The sequence below is a fragment of the Typopeltis vanoorti genome, chromosome 11 (assembly GCF_054136105.1).
Source record: "Typopeltis vanoorti isolate ZY-2024b chromosome 11, IOZ_Tvanoo_1.0, whole genome shotgun sequence".
Lineage (NCBI taxonomy): Eukaryota > Metazoa > Arthropoda > Arachnida > Uropygi > Thelyphonidae > Typopeltis > Typopeltis vanoorti.
The window spans coordinates 31218521-31232943 of NC_143559.1; the positions used below are offsets into that span (position 1 = coordinate 31218521).

Below are 14423 nucleotides of genomic sequence, written 5' to 3' on the forward strand. Positions count from 1 at the left end.
AGTGTCGATTTATACCTGCATTTGATTTTCTTCTGGGATGGGATGGGTTTTTTTTAAATTTTCATTCATCTTTCTAGCCTAGAAAAATTCTCATGCTCAACAATAAAAGTTATTCGAGAAGAAATGGTTCTAATTCCTGAGTCCTGTTCTTTTGGAAACCCTCCACCTAACCATGGAAAACTGAAAATTTTGTGTTCTTCTCAGTAAGGTTATCATTAGGTTAAGACATCATTATTTAGTTTTATGTATTTGGGGATGGTGCGGGAAGTTAAATTTCAGATTTTTTTTTCTAGGAAAGTATTTAGATGCTGTTAATAGGCAAGGAAGATGTAAGGTTTCTTTTTTTAATGGGCATACTAGAAGATGGCATATGATCCACAAGGTAAACAATTTTTATAGGCTCTATTTTATACATTGCAGCAAGAATTCTGCTGTCATGACCAGTTTGGGCAGTGTGGATTTATGTGAGCTGCTCTGATGCCACTCAAATATTTAATAGACACAGAGAGAAATTCAAGCAGAAAACGAATACATTTGTCAGATTCTGTTCATTTGTCTATTTATAAATAAGAATACTCATTACAGAGATATGGATCACTAAAGCAAACATTTTGGACATTTCTATTATTTGAACATGTTCTTAAATCACAGGTGGAAGAGGATTTCAGTATCTTAAACAGAAATAAGGAAAGCCATAACGTATAAGGGTGAAAGTGTACATGCTTATAACTGAATGTACAGATACCTAATTTGTTTGTGTATTGCAGTAAATGGTTCAAAATTTAACAAAAAAATTTCGAAGAATTATGGACTATATGTCATTTTTAACATTTGCTTTCTAGGACATGCAACTTAAACAGTTTTAAGGTTTTCTTGTGTCTGGTTACCTACCTTCTTTTCTCCTGCCTTGATTTTAACTTTAGCGTTCAAAGAAAAAAAAACCCGCTGCTTTGCAAGTGTGAATCCACTCACAGATGTTGAAATTATTATATTGGTTTCATGTTAAACGTTCTCTGATTAAGTGAATAGATTTACCTCTTCAAAAATTTTATATCCAGAGTTCTTTGTTTTAAATAATATTATGCAGACAATACTGCAGCTGTCCCTTCTTCTAGGCAATGAACAGTAATCATCAGTTAATATTTTTAAATGAATATGCTTAAATTTCAGTAGAATAATACAGTTTGATTATGTCAAGATATCGCACTTATCACGACGGTTAAATCGAACCTTAATTCTTTTCATGGTTTGAATTTAGCTTACATAGATTGTAGCATCTCTTTTCAGATTGGACACAGGAAGATTATCATCAGATAGCTAAGAAAAGACAATTATGAATATATGTGGTGTTGGCATATGTAATTTGAGTTTCATCGGGTGGGGTGGGTTATGACTGAAATGTTAGTATTTTCTTCTTTTAGGTGGATGTCATGAGAGTTTGAAATTTTTAAGTCAGAAAACATTCAAGCTGTAAACAAATCCAAGTGTATTGTGGGCGGTTTTATTAAAAGAGTCTCAACTAAACCCTCAAGACAATTGTCCTGCATTAAGATATGTAATAATTTATTTGTTCTATATTATTTTATCATAAAATCTAGATAGACTTTCCCATACTTAAATTAGGCAGCATTATTTTTGTTTCCTTTGAAAGATGAGTTGGGGGGGTGGATTTAATTCTTTGTTTTAGTTTTTTAGATGATTGAAATTTAGTTGAGAAAGTAGAACCAAATGAAGATCCTTTAATCTGTGTTGCCCTCAGTTCTGGAAGCTTTCAAATATGATATGTGTACCTTTTAGAGCTTTGATCAAATTTTGCTGTATTATATATAAACTATATTGTTGCAGACAAAATACAAAATTTGTAGTTTTTTTAGTGATAATTATGCATAGCAATCAAAAGAATTGGCACACTTGTTTGGAATAAAGTCAGATTTTTTTAAGTGTCAGTAGGAATCGGCAAGGTTACATACCCTTTATCGGTAAAAGATATAATTGTGTGATAGGTTTATGTTATTGTATTGAAAGCTTCTCAAGACATCTGAAGTAGGCAACTGCTATTGCTGTCCAGTACTCTTTTTTCATAAGTACAATAAGAGCAGCTTTGTTAGAGACTTGAATAGTGAGACAGAAGGATAAATAAAGTAAGAATTTACTATATTTTTCAAGTTTTGGTTTATACTTGCATTTGTTTTTCTTATGGGATGGGGTGGGTTTCTTTAAATTTTCATTCGTCTTTGTAGCCTAGAAAAAATACCATCCTCAAGAATATCGCCAAGTTATTCGAGAAGAAATGGTTTTAATTCCTGTGTCCTCCTCATTGGGAAACCCTCGATCTAAATATGGATACCTGCGAATTTTGTGTTTTTCTCAGTAAGGTTTTCATTAGGTTAAGTTATCGCTATTTAGTTTTTTGTTGGAATTAAAAACAACCTTACCATATAAAAATTGCCATGTTTATGTACCATTTGGAATTATTTGATATTAGCAAATTTGGGGATGGTGGGGGAAGTTAAATTTCAGATTTTTTTTTCTAGGAAAGTATTTAGATGCTGTTAATAGGCAAGGAAGATGTAAGGTTTCTTTTTTTAATGGGCATACTAGAAGATGGCATATGATCCACAAGGTAAACAATTTTTATAGGCTCGAGGCTGTTTTATTTCCTAATTCATGATAGACTGACAAATGTATTCCAGAACCTGAATATCCTCTATTTTATACATTGCAGCAAGAATTCTGCTGTCATGACCAGTTTGGGCAGTGTGGGTTTATGTGAGCTGGTCTGATGCCACTCAAATATTTAATACACTCAGAGAGAAATTCAAGCAGAAAACGAATACATTTGTCAGATTCTGTTCATTTGTCTATTTATAAATAAGAATACTCATTACAGAGCCATGGATCACTAAAGCAAACATTTTGGACATTTCTATTATTTGAACATGTTCTTAAATCACAGGTGGAAGAGGATTTCAGTATCTTAAACAGAAATAAGGAAAGCCATAACGTATAAGGGTGAAAGTGTACATGCTTATAACTGAATGTACAGATACCTAATTTGTTTGTGTATTGCAGTAAATGGTTCAAAATTTAACAAAAAAATTTCGAAGAATTATGGACTATATGTCATTTTTAACATTTGCTTTCTAGGACATGCAACTTAAACAGTTTTAAGGTTTTCTTGTGTCTAGTTACCTTCTTTTCTCCTGCCTTGATTTTAAATTTAGCGTTCAAAGAAAAAAAAACCCGCTGCTTTGCAAGTGTGAATCCACTCACAGATGTTGAAATTTTTATATTGGTTTCATGTTAACCTTTCTCTGATTAAGTGAATAGGTTTGCCTCTTGAAAAATTTTATATCCAGAGTTCTTTGTTTTAAATAATATTATGCAGACAATACTGCAGCTGTCCCTTCTTCTAGGCAATGAACAGTAATCATCAGTTAATATTTTTAAATGAATATGCTTAAATTTCAGTAGAATAATACAGTTTGATTATGTCAAGATATCGCACTTATCACGACAGTTAAATCGAACCTTAATTCTTTTCATGTTTTGAATTTAGCTTACATAGATTGTAGCATCTCTTTTCAGATTGGACACAGGAAGATTATCATCAGATAGCTAAGAAAAGACAATTATGAATATATGTGGTGTTGGCATATGTAATTTGAGTTTCATCGGGTGGGGTGGGTTATGACTGAAATGTTAGTATTTTCTTCTTTTAGGTGGATGTCATGAGAGTTTGAAATTTTTAAGTCAGAAAACGTTCAAGCTGTAAACAAATCCAAGTGTATTGTGGGCGGTTTTATTAAAAGAGTCTCAACTAAACCCTCAAGACAATTGTCCTGCATTAAGATATGTAATAATTTATTTGTCCTATATTATTTTATCATAAAATCTAGATAGACTTTCCCATACTTAAATTAGGCAGCATTATTTTTGTTTCCTTTGAAAGATGAGTTGGGGGGGTGGATTTAATTCTTTGTTTTAGTTTTTTAGATGATTGAAATTTAGTTGAGAAAGTAGAACCAAATGAAGATCCTTTAATCTGTGTTGCCCTCAGTTCTGGAAGCTTTCAAATATGATATGTGTACCTTTTAGAGCTTTGATCAAATTTTGCTGTATTATATATAAACTATATTGTTGCAGACAAAATACAAAATTTGTAGTTTTTTTAGTGATAATTATGCATAGCAATCAAAAGAATTGGCACACTTGTTTGGAATAAAGTCAGATTTTTTTAAGTGTCAGTAGGAATCGGCAAGGTTACATACCCTTTATCGGTAAAAGATATAATTGTGTGATAGGTTTATGTTATTGTATTGAAAGCTTCTCAAGACATCTGAAGTAGGCAACTGCTATTGCTGTCCAGTACTCTTTTTTCATAAGTACAATAAGAGCAGCTTTGTTAGAGACTTGAATAGTGAGACAGAAGGATAAATAAAGTAAGAATTTACTATATTTTTCAAGTTTTGGTTTATACTTGCATTTGTTTTTCTTATGGGATGGGGTGGGTTTCTTTAAATTTTCATTCGTCTTTGTAGCCTAGAAAAAATACCATCCTCAAGAATATCGCCAAGTTATTCGAGAAGAAAAGGTTTTAATTCCTGTGTCCTCCTCATTGGGAAACCCTCGATCTAAATATGGATACCTGCGAATTTTGTGTTTTTCTCAGTAAGGTTTTCATTAGGTTAAGTTATCGCTATTTAGTTTTTTGTTGGAATTAAAAACAACCTTACCATATAAAAATTGCCATGTTTATGTACCATTTGGAATTATTTGATATTAGCAAATTTGGGGATGGTGGGGGAAGTTAAATTTCAGATTTTTTTTTCTAGGAAAGTATTTAGATGCTGTTAATAGGCAAGGAAGATGTAAGGTTTCTTTTTTTAATGGGCATACTAGAAGATGGCATATGATCCACAAGGTAAACAATTTTTATAGGCTCGAGGCTGTTTTATTTCCTAATTCATGATAGACTGACAAATGTATTCCAGAACCTGAATATCCTCTATTTTATACATTGCAGCAAGAATTCTGCTGTCATGACCAGTTTGGGCAGTGTGGGTTTATGTGAGCTGGTCTGATGCCACTCAAATATTTAATACACTCAGAGAGAAATTCAAGCAGAAAACGAATACATTTGTCAGATTCTGTTCATTTGTCTATTTATAAATAAGAATACTCATTACAGAGCCATGGATCACTAAAGCAAACATTTTGGACATTTCTATTATTTGAACATGTTCTTAAATCACAGGTGGAAGAGGATTTCAGTATCTTAAACAGAAATAAGGAAAGCCATAACGTATAAGGGTGAAAGTGTACATGCTTATAACTGAATGTACAGATACCTAATTTGTTTGTGTATTGCAGTAAATGGTTCAAAATTTAACAAAAAAATTTCGAAGAATTATGGACTATATGTCATTTTTAACATTTGCTTTCTAGGACATGCAACTTAAACAGTTTTAAGGTTTTCTTGTGTCTAGTTACCTTCTTTTTCTCCTGCCTTGATTTTAAATTTAGCGTTCAAAGAAAAAAAAACCCGCTGCTTTGCAAGTGTGAATCCACTCACAGATGTTGAAATTTTTATATTGGTTTCATGTTAACCTTTCTCTGATTAAGTGAATAGGTTTGCCTCTTGAAAAATTTTATATCCAGAGTTCTTTGTTTTAAATAATATTATGCAGACAATACTGCAGCTGTCCCTTCTTCTAGGCAATGACCAGTAATCATCAGTTAATATTTTTAAATGAATATGCTTAAATTTCAGTAGAATAATACAGTTTGATTATGTCAAGGTATCGCACTTATCACGACAGTTAAATCGAACCTTAATTCTTTTCATGTTTTGAATTTAGCTTGCATAGAGTGTAGCATCTCTTTTCAGATTGGACACAGGAAGATTATCATCAGATAGCTAAGAAAAGACAATTATGAATATATGTGGTGTTGGCATATGTAATTTGAGTTTCATCAGGTGGGGTGGGTTATGACTGAAATGTTAGTATTTTCTTCTTTTAGGTGGATGTCATGAGAGTTTGAAATTTTTAAGTCAGAAAACGTTCAAGCTGTAAACAAATCCAAGTGTATTGTGGGCGGTTTTATTAAAAGAGTCTCAACTAAACCCTCAAGACAATTGTCCTGCATTAAGATATGTAATAATTTATTTGTCCTATATTATTTTATCATAAAATCTAGATAGACTTTCCCATACTTAAATTAGGCAGCATTATTTTTGTTTCCTTTGAAAGATGAGTTGGGGGGGTGGATTTAATTCTTTGTTTTAGTTTTTTAGATGATTGAAATTTAGTTGAGAAAGTAGAACCAAATGAAGATCCTTTAATCTGTGTTGCCCTCAGTTCTGGAAGCTTTCAAATATGATATGTGTACCTTTTAGAGCTTTGATCAAATTTTGCTGTATTATATATAAACTATATTGTTGCAGACAAAATACAAAATTTGTAGTTTTTTTAGTGATAATTATGCATAGCAATCAAAAGAATTGGCACACTTGTTTGGAATAAAGTCAGATTTTTTTAAGTGTCAGTAGGAATCGGCAAGGTTACATACCCTTTATCGGTAAAAGATATAATTGTGTGATAGGTTTATGTTATTGTATTGAAAGCTTCTCAAGACATCTGAAGTAGGCAACTGCTATTGCTGTCCAGTACTCTTTTTTCATAAGTACAATAAGAGCAGCTTTGTTAGAGACTTGAATAGTGAGACAGAAGGATAAATAAAGTAAGAATTTACTATATTTTTCAAGTTTTGGTTTATACTTGCATTTGTTTTTCTTATGGGATGGGGTGGGTTTCTTTAAATTTTCATTCGTCTTTGTAGCCTAGAAAAAATACCATCCTCAAGAATATCGCCAAGTTATTCGAGAAGAAAAGGTTTTAATTCCTGTGTCCTCCTCATTGGGAAACCCTCGATCTAAATATGGATACCTGCGAATTTTGTGTTTTTCTCAGTAAGGTTTTCATTAGGTTAAGTTATCGCTATTTAGTTTTTTGTTGGAATTAAAAACAACCTTACCATATAAAAATTGCCATGTTTATGTACCATTTGGAATTATTTGATATTAGCAAATTTGGGGATGGTGGGGGAAGTTAAATTTCAGATTTTTTTTTCTAGGAAAGTATTTAGATGCTGTTAATAGGCAAGGAAGATGTAAGGTTTCTTTTTTTAATGGGCATACTAGAAGATGGCATATGATCCACAAGGTAAACAATTTTTATAGGCTCGAGGCTGTTTTATTTCCTAATTCATGATAGACTGACAAATGTATTCCAGAACCTGAATATCCTCTATTTTATACATTGCAGCAAGAATTCTGCTGTCATGACCAGTTTGGGCAGTGTGGGTTTATGTGAGCTGGTCTGATGCCACTCAAATATTTAATACACTCAGAGAGAAATTCAAGCAGAAAACGAATACATTTGTCAGATTCTGTTCATTTGTCTATTTATAAATAAGAATACTCATTACAGAGCCATGGATCACTAAAGCAAACATTTTGGACATTTCTATTATTTGAACATGTTCTTAAATCACAGGTGGAAGAGGATTTCAGTATCTTAAACAGAAATAAGGAAAGCCATAACGTATAAGGGTGAAAGTGTACATGCTTATAACTGAATGTACAGATACCTAATTTGTTTGTGTATTGCAGTAAATGGTTCAAAATTTAACAAAAAAATTTCGAAGAATTATGGACTATATGTCATTTTTAACATTTGCTTTCTAGGACATGCAACTTAAACAGTTTTAAGGTTTTCTTGTGTCTAGTTACCTTCTTTTTCTCCTGCCTTGATTTTAAATTTAGCGTTCAAAGAAAAAAAACCAACTGATTTGCAAGTGTGAATCCACTCACGGATGTTGAAATTTTTATATTCGTTTCATGTTAACCTTTCTCTGATTAAGTGAATAGGTTTGCCTCTTGAAAAATTTTATGTCATGAGTGCTTTGTTTTAAATAATATTATGCAGACAATACTGCAGCTGTCAATTCTTCTAGGCAATGACCAGTAATCATCAGTTAATATTTTTAAATGAATATGCTTAAATTTCAGTAGAATAATACAGTTTGATTATGTCAAGGTATCGCACTTATCACGACAGTTAAATCGAACCTTAATTCTTTTCATGTTTTGAATTTAGCTTGCATAGAGTGTAGCATCTCTTTTCAGATTGGACACAGGAAGATTATCATCAGATAGCTAAGAAAAGACAATTATGAATATATGTGGTGTTGGCATATGTAATTTGAGTTTCATCAGGTGGGGTGGGTTATGACTGAAATGTTAGTATTTTCTTCTTTTAGGTGGATGTCATGAGAGTTTGAAATTTTTAAGTCAGAAAACGTTCAAGCTGTGAACAAATCCAAGTGTATTGTGGGCGGTTTTATTACAAGAGTCTCAACTAAACCCTCAAGACAATTGTCCTGCATTAAGATATGTAATAATTTATTTGTTCTATATTATTTTATCATAAAATCTAGATAGACTTTCCCATACTTAAATTAGGCAGCATTATTTTTGTTTCCTTTGAAAGATGAGTTGGGGGGGTGGATTTAATTCTTTGTTTTAGTTTTTTAGATGATTGAAATTTAGTTGAGAAAGTAGATCCAAATGAAGATCCTTTAATCTGTGTTGCCCTCAGTTCTGGAAGCTTTCAAATATGATATGTGTACCTTTTAGAGCTTTGATCAAATTTTGCTGTATTATATATAAACTATATTGTTGCAGACAAAATACAAAATTTGTAGTTTTTTTAGTGATAATTATGCATAGCAAACAAAAGAATTGGCACACTTGTTTGGAATAAAGTCAGATTTTTTTAAGTGTCAGTAGGAATCGGCAAGGTTACATACCCTTTATCGGTAAAAGATATAATTGTGTGATAGGTTTATGTTATTGTATTGAAAGCTTCTCAAGACATCTGAAGTAGGCAACTGCTATTGCTGTCCAGTACTCTTTTTTCATAAGTACAATAAGAGCAGCTTTGTTAGAGACTTGAATAGTGAGACAGAAGGATAAATAAAGTAAGAATTTACTATATTTTTCAAGTTTTGGTTTATACTTGCATTTGTTTTTCTTATGGGATGGGGTGGGTTTCTTTAAATTTTCATTCGTCTTTGTAGCCTAGAAAAAATACCATCCTCAAGAATATCGCCAAGTTATTCGAGAAGAAATGGTTTTAATTCCTGTGTCCTCCTCATTGGGAAACCCTCGATCTAAATATGGATACCTGCGAATTTTGTGTTTTTCTCAGTAAGGTTTTCATTAGGTTAAGTTATCGCTATTTAGTTTTTTGTTGGAATTAAAAACAACCTTACCATATAAAAATTGCCATGTTTATGTACCATTTGGAATTATTTGATATTAGCAAATTTGGGGATGGTGGGGGAAGTTAAATTTCAGATTTTTTTTTCTAGGAAAGTATTTAGATGCTGTTAATAGGCAAGGAAGATGTAAGGTTTCTTTTTTTAATGGGCATACTAGAAGATGGCATATGATCCACAAGGTAAACAATTTTTATAGGCTCGAGGCTGTTTTATTTCCTAATTCATGATAGACTGACAAATGTATTCCAGAACCTGAATATCCTCTATTTTATACATTGCAGCAAGAATTCTGCTGTCATGACCAGTTTGGGCAGTGTGGGTTTATGTGAGCTGGTCTGATGCCACTCAAATATTTAATACACTCAGAGAGAAATTCAAGCAGAAAACGAATACATTTGTCAGATTCTGTTCATTTGTCTATTTATAAATAAGAATACTCATTACAGAGCCATGGATCACTAAAGCAAACATTTTGGACATTTCTATTATTTGAACATGTTCTTAAATCACAGGTGGAAGAGGATTTCAGTATCTTAAACAGAAATAAGGAAAGCCATAACGTATAAGGGTGAAAGTGTACATGCTTATAACTGAATGTACAGATACCTAATTTCTTTGTGTATTGCAGTAAATGGTTCAAAATTTAACAAAAAAATTTCGAAGAATTATGGACTATATGTCATTTTTAACATTTGCTTTCTAGGACATGCAACTTAAACAGTTTTAAGGTTTTCTTGTGTCTGGTTACCTACCTTCTTTTCTCCTGCCTTGATTTTAACTTTAGCGTTCAAAGAAAAAAAAACCCGCTGCTTTGCAAGTGTGAATCCACTCACAGATGTTGAAATTATTATATTGGTTTCATGTTAAACGTTCTCTGATTAAGTGAATAGATTTACCTCTTCAAAAATTTTATATCCAGAGTTCTTTGTTTTAAATAATATTATGCAGACAATACTGCAGCTGTCCCTTCTTCTAGGCAATGAACAGTAATCATCAGTTAATATTTTTAAATGAATATGCTTAAATTTCAGTAGAATAATACAGTTTGATTATGTCAAGATATCGCACTTATCACGACAGTTAAATCGAACCTTAATTCTTTTCATGTTTTGAATTTAGCTTGCATAGAGTGTAGCATCTCTTTTCAGATTGGACACAGGAAGATTATCATCAGATAGCTAAGAAAAGACAATTATGAATATATGTGGTGTTGGCATATGTAATTTGAGTTTCATCGGGTGGGGTGGGTTATGACTGAAATGTTAGTATTTTCTTCTTTTAGGTGGATGTCATGAGAGTTTGAAATTTTTAAGTCAGAAAACGTTCAAGCTGTGAACAAATCCAAGTGTATTGTGGGCGGTTTTATTACAAGAGTCTCAACTAAACCCTCAAGACAATTGTCCTGCATTAAGATATGTAATAATTTATTTGTTCTATATTATTTTATCATAAAATCTAGATAGACTTTCCCATACTTAAATTAGGCAGCATTATTTTTGTTTCCTTTGAAAGATGAGTTGGGGGGGTGGATTTAATTCTTTGTTTTAGTTTTTTAGATGATTGAAATTTAGTTGAGAAAGTAGATCCAAATGAAGATCCTTTAATCTGTGTTGCCCTCAGTTCTGGAAGCTTTCAAATATGATATGTGTACCTTTTAGAGCTTTGATCAAATTTTGCTGTATTATATATAAACTATATTGTTGCAGACAAAATACAAAATTTGTAGTTTTTTTAGTGATAATTATGCATAGCAATCAAAAGAATTGGCACACTTGTTTGGAATAAAGTCAGATTTTTTTAAGTGTCAGTAGGAATCGGCAAGGTTACATACCCTTTATCGGTAAAAGATATAATTGTGTGATAGGTTTATGTTATTGTATTGAAAGCTTCTCAAGACATCTGAAGTAGGCAACTGCTATTGCTGTCCAGTACTCTTTTTTCATAAGTACAATAAGAGCAGCTTTGTTAGAGACTTGAATAGTGAGACAGAAGGATAAATAAAGTAAGAATTTACTATATTTTTCAAGTTTTGGTTTATACTTGCATTTGTTTTTCTTATGGGATGGGGTGGGTTTCTTTAAATTTTCATTCGTCTTTGTAGCCTAGAAAAAATACCATCCTCAAGAATATCGCCAAGTTATTCGAGAAGAAATGGTTTTAATTCCTGTGTCCTCCTCATTGGGAAACCCTCGATCTAAATATGGATACCTGCGAATTTTGTGTTTTTCTCAGTAAGGTTTTCATTAGGTTAAGTTATCGCTATTTAGTTTTTTGTTGGAATTAAAAACAACCTTACCATATAAAAATTGCCATGTTTATGTACCATTTGGAATTATTTGATATTAGCAAATTTGGGGATGGTGGGGGAAGTTAAATTTCAGATTTTTTTTTCTAGGAAAGTATTTAGATGCTGTTAATAGGCAAGGAAGATGTAAGGTTTCTTTTTTTAATGGGCATACTAGAAGATGGCATATGATCCACAAGGTAAACAATTTTTATAGGCTCGAGGCTGTTTTATTTCCTAATTCATGATAGACTGACAAATGTATTCCAGAACCTGAATATCCTCTATTTTATACATTGCAGCAAGAATTCTGCTGTCATGACCAGTTTGGGCAGTGTGGGTTTATGTGAGCTGGTCTGATGCCACTCAAATATTTAATACACTCAGAGAGAAATTCAAGCAGAAAACGAATACATTTGTCAGATTCTGTTCATTTGTCTATTTATAAATAAGAATACTCATTACAGAGCCATGGATCACTAAAGCAAACATTTTGGACATTTCTATTATTTGAACATGTTCTTAAATCACAGGTGGAAGAGGATTTCAGTATCTTAAACAGAAATAAGGAAAGCCATAACGTATAAGGGTGAAAGTGTACATGCTTATAACTGAATGTACAGATACCTAATTTGTTTGTGTATTGCAGTAAATGGTTCAAAATTTAACAAAAAAATTTCGAAGAATTATGGACTATATGTCATTTTTAACATTTGCTTTCTAGGACATGCAACTTAAACAGTTTTAAGGTTTTCTTGTGTCTAGTTACCTTCTTTTTCTCCTGCCTTGATTTTAAATTTAGCGTTCAAAGAAAAAAAACCAACTGATTTGCAAGTGTGAATCCACTCACGGATGTTGAAATTTTTATATTCGTTTCATGTTAACCTTTCTCTGATTAAGTGAATAGGTTTGCCTCTTGAAAAATTTTATATCCAGAGTTCTTTGTTTTAAATAATATTATGCAGACAATACTGCAGCTGTCCCTTCTTCTAGGCAATGAACAGTAATCATCAGTTAATATTTTTAAATGAATATGCTTAAATTTCAGTAGAATAATACAGTTTGATTATGTCAAGATATCGCACTTATCACGACAGTTAAATCGAACCTTAATTCTTTTCATGTTTTGAATTTAGCTTACATAGATTGTAGCATCTCTTTTCAGATTGGACACAGGAAGATTATCATCAGATAGCTAAGAAAAGACAATTATGAATATATGTGGTGTTGGCATATGTAATTTGAGTTTCATCGGGTGGGGTGGGTTATGACTGAAATGTTAGTATTTTCTTCTTTTAGGTGGATGTCATGAGAGTTTGAAATTTTTAAGTCAGAAAACGTTCAAGCTGTGAACAAATCCAAGTGTATTGTGGGCGGTTTTATTACAAGAGTCTCAACTAAACCCTCAAGACAATTGTCCTGCATTAAGATATGTAATAATTTATTTGTTCTATATTATTTTATCATAAAATCTAGATAGACTTTCCCATACTTAAATTAGGCAGCATTATTTTTGTTTCCTTTGAAAGATGAGTTGGGGGGGTGGATTTAATTCTTTGTTTTAGTTTTTTAGATGATTGAAATTTAGTTGAGAAAGTAGAACCAAATGAAGATCCTTTAATCTGTGTTGCCCTCAGTTCTGGAAGCTTTCAAATATGATATGTGTACCTTTTAGAGCTTTGATCAAATTTTGCTGTATTATATATAAACTATATTGTTGCAGACAAAATACAAAATTTGTAGTTTTTTTAGTGATAATTATGCATAGCAATCAAAAGAATTGGCACACTTGTTTGGAATAAAGTCAGATTTTTTTAAGTGTCAGTAGGAATCGGCAAGGTTACATACCCTTTATCGGTAAAAGATATAATTGTGTGATAGGTTTATGTTATTGTATTGAAAGCTTCTCAAGACATCTGAAGTAGGCAACTGCTATTGCTGTCCAGTACTCTTTTTTCATAAGTACAATAAGAGCAGCTTTGTTAGAGACTTGAATAGTGAGACAGAAGGATAAATAAAGTAAGAATTTACTATATTTTTCAAGTTTTGGTTTATACTTGCATTTGTTTTTCTTATGGGATGGGGTGGGTTTCTTTAAATTTTCATTCGTCTTTGTAGCCTAGAAAAAATACCATCCTCAAGAATATCGCCAAGTTATTCGAGAAGAAATGGTTTTAATTCCTGTGTCCTCCTCATTGGGAAACCCTCGATCTAAATATGGATACCTGCGAATTTTGTGTTTTTCTCAGTAAGGTTTTCATTAGGTTAAGTTATCGCTATTTAGTTTTTTGTTGGAATTAAAAACAACCTTACCATATAAAAATTGCCATGTTTATGTACCATTTGGAATTATTTGATATTAGCAAATTTGGGGATGGTGGGGGAAGTTAAATTTCAGATTTTTTTTTCTAGGAAAGTATTTAGATGCTGTTAATAGGCAAGGAAGATGTAAGGTTTCTTTTTTTAATGGGCATACTAGAAGATGGCATATGATCCACAAGGTAAACAATTTTTATAGGCTCGAGGCTGTTTTATTTCCTAATTCATGATAGACTGACAAATGTATTCCAGAACCTGAATATCCTCTATTTTATACATTGCAGCAAGAATTCTGCTGTCATGACCAGTTTGGGCAGTGTGGGTTTATGTGAGCTGGTCTGATGCCACTCAAATATTTAATACACTCAGAGAGAAATTCAAGCAGAAAACGAATACATTTGTCAGATTCTGTTCATTTGTCTATTTATAAATAAGAATACTCATTACAGAGCCATGGATCACTAAAGCAAAC

General features: G+C 32.0%; 2 long non-coding RNA genes across 4 annotated transcripts in view; both read left to right on the forward strand.

Annotated features, from left to right (window-relative positions):
- Positions 1-3193, forward strand: part of LOC150101412 (uncharacterized) — a 40107-nt gene extending 36914 nt beyond the window's left edge. Inside the window, exon 5 of the long non-coding RNA XR_016549041.1 lies at positions 78-3193. This is a non-coding gene — a long non-coding RNA (uncharacterized LOC150101412). The remainder of the gene's footprint in view (positions 1-77) is intronic.
- Positions 3194-3541: 348 nt separating this feature from the next.
- Positions 3542-14423, forward strand: part of LOC150101413 (uncharacterized) — a 29699-nt gene continuing 18817 nt past the window's right edge. Inside the window, exons 1-2 of one of the 3 annotated variants that reach the window (XR_016549048.1) lie at positions 3542-4924; positions 7138-14133. This is a non-coding gene — a long non-coding RNA (uncharacterized LOC150101413). Of the gene's footprint in view, positions 4925-7137; positions 14134-14423 lie in introns of those variants that run through there. The other 2 variants (XR_016549046.1, XR_016549045.1) reach the window with 2 other exon arrangements.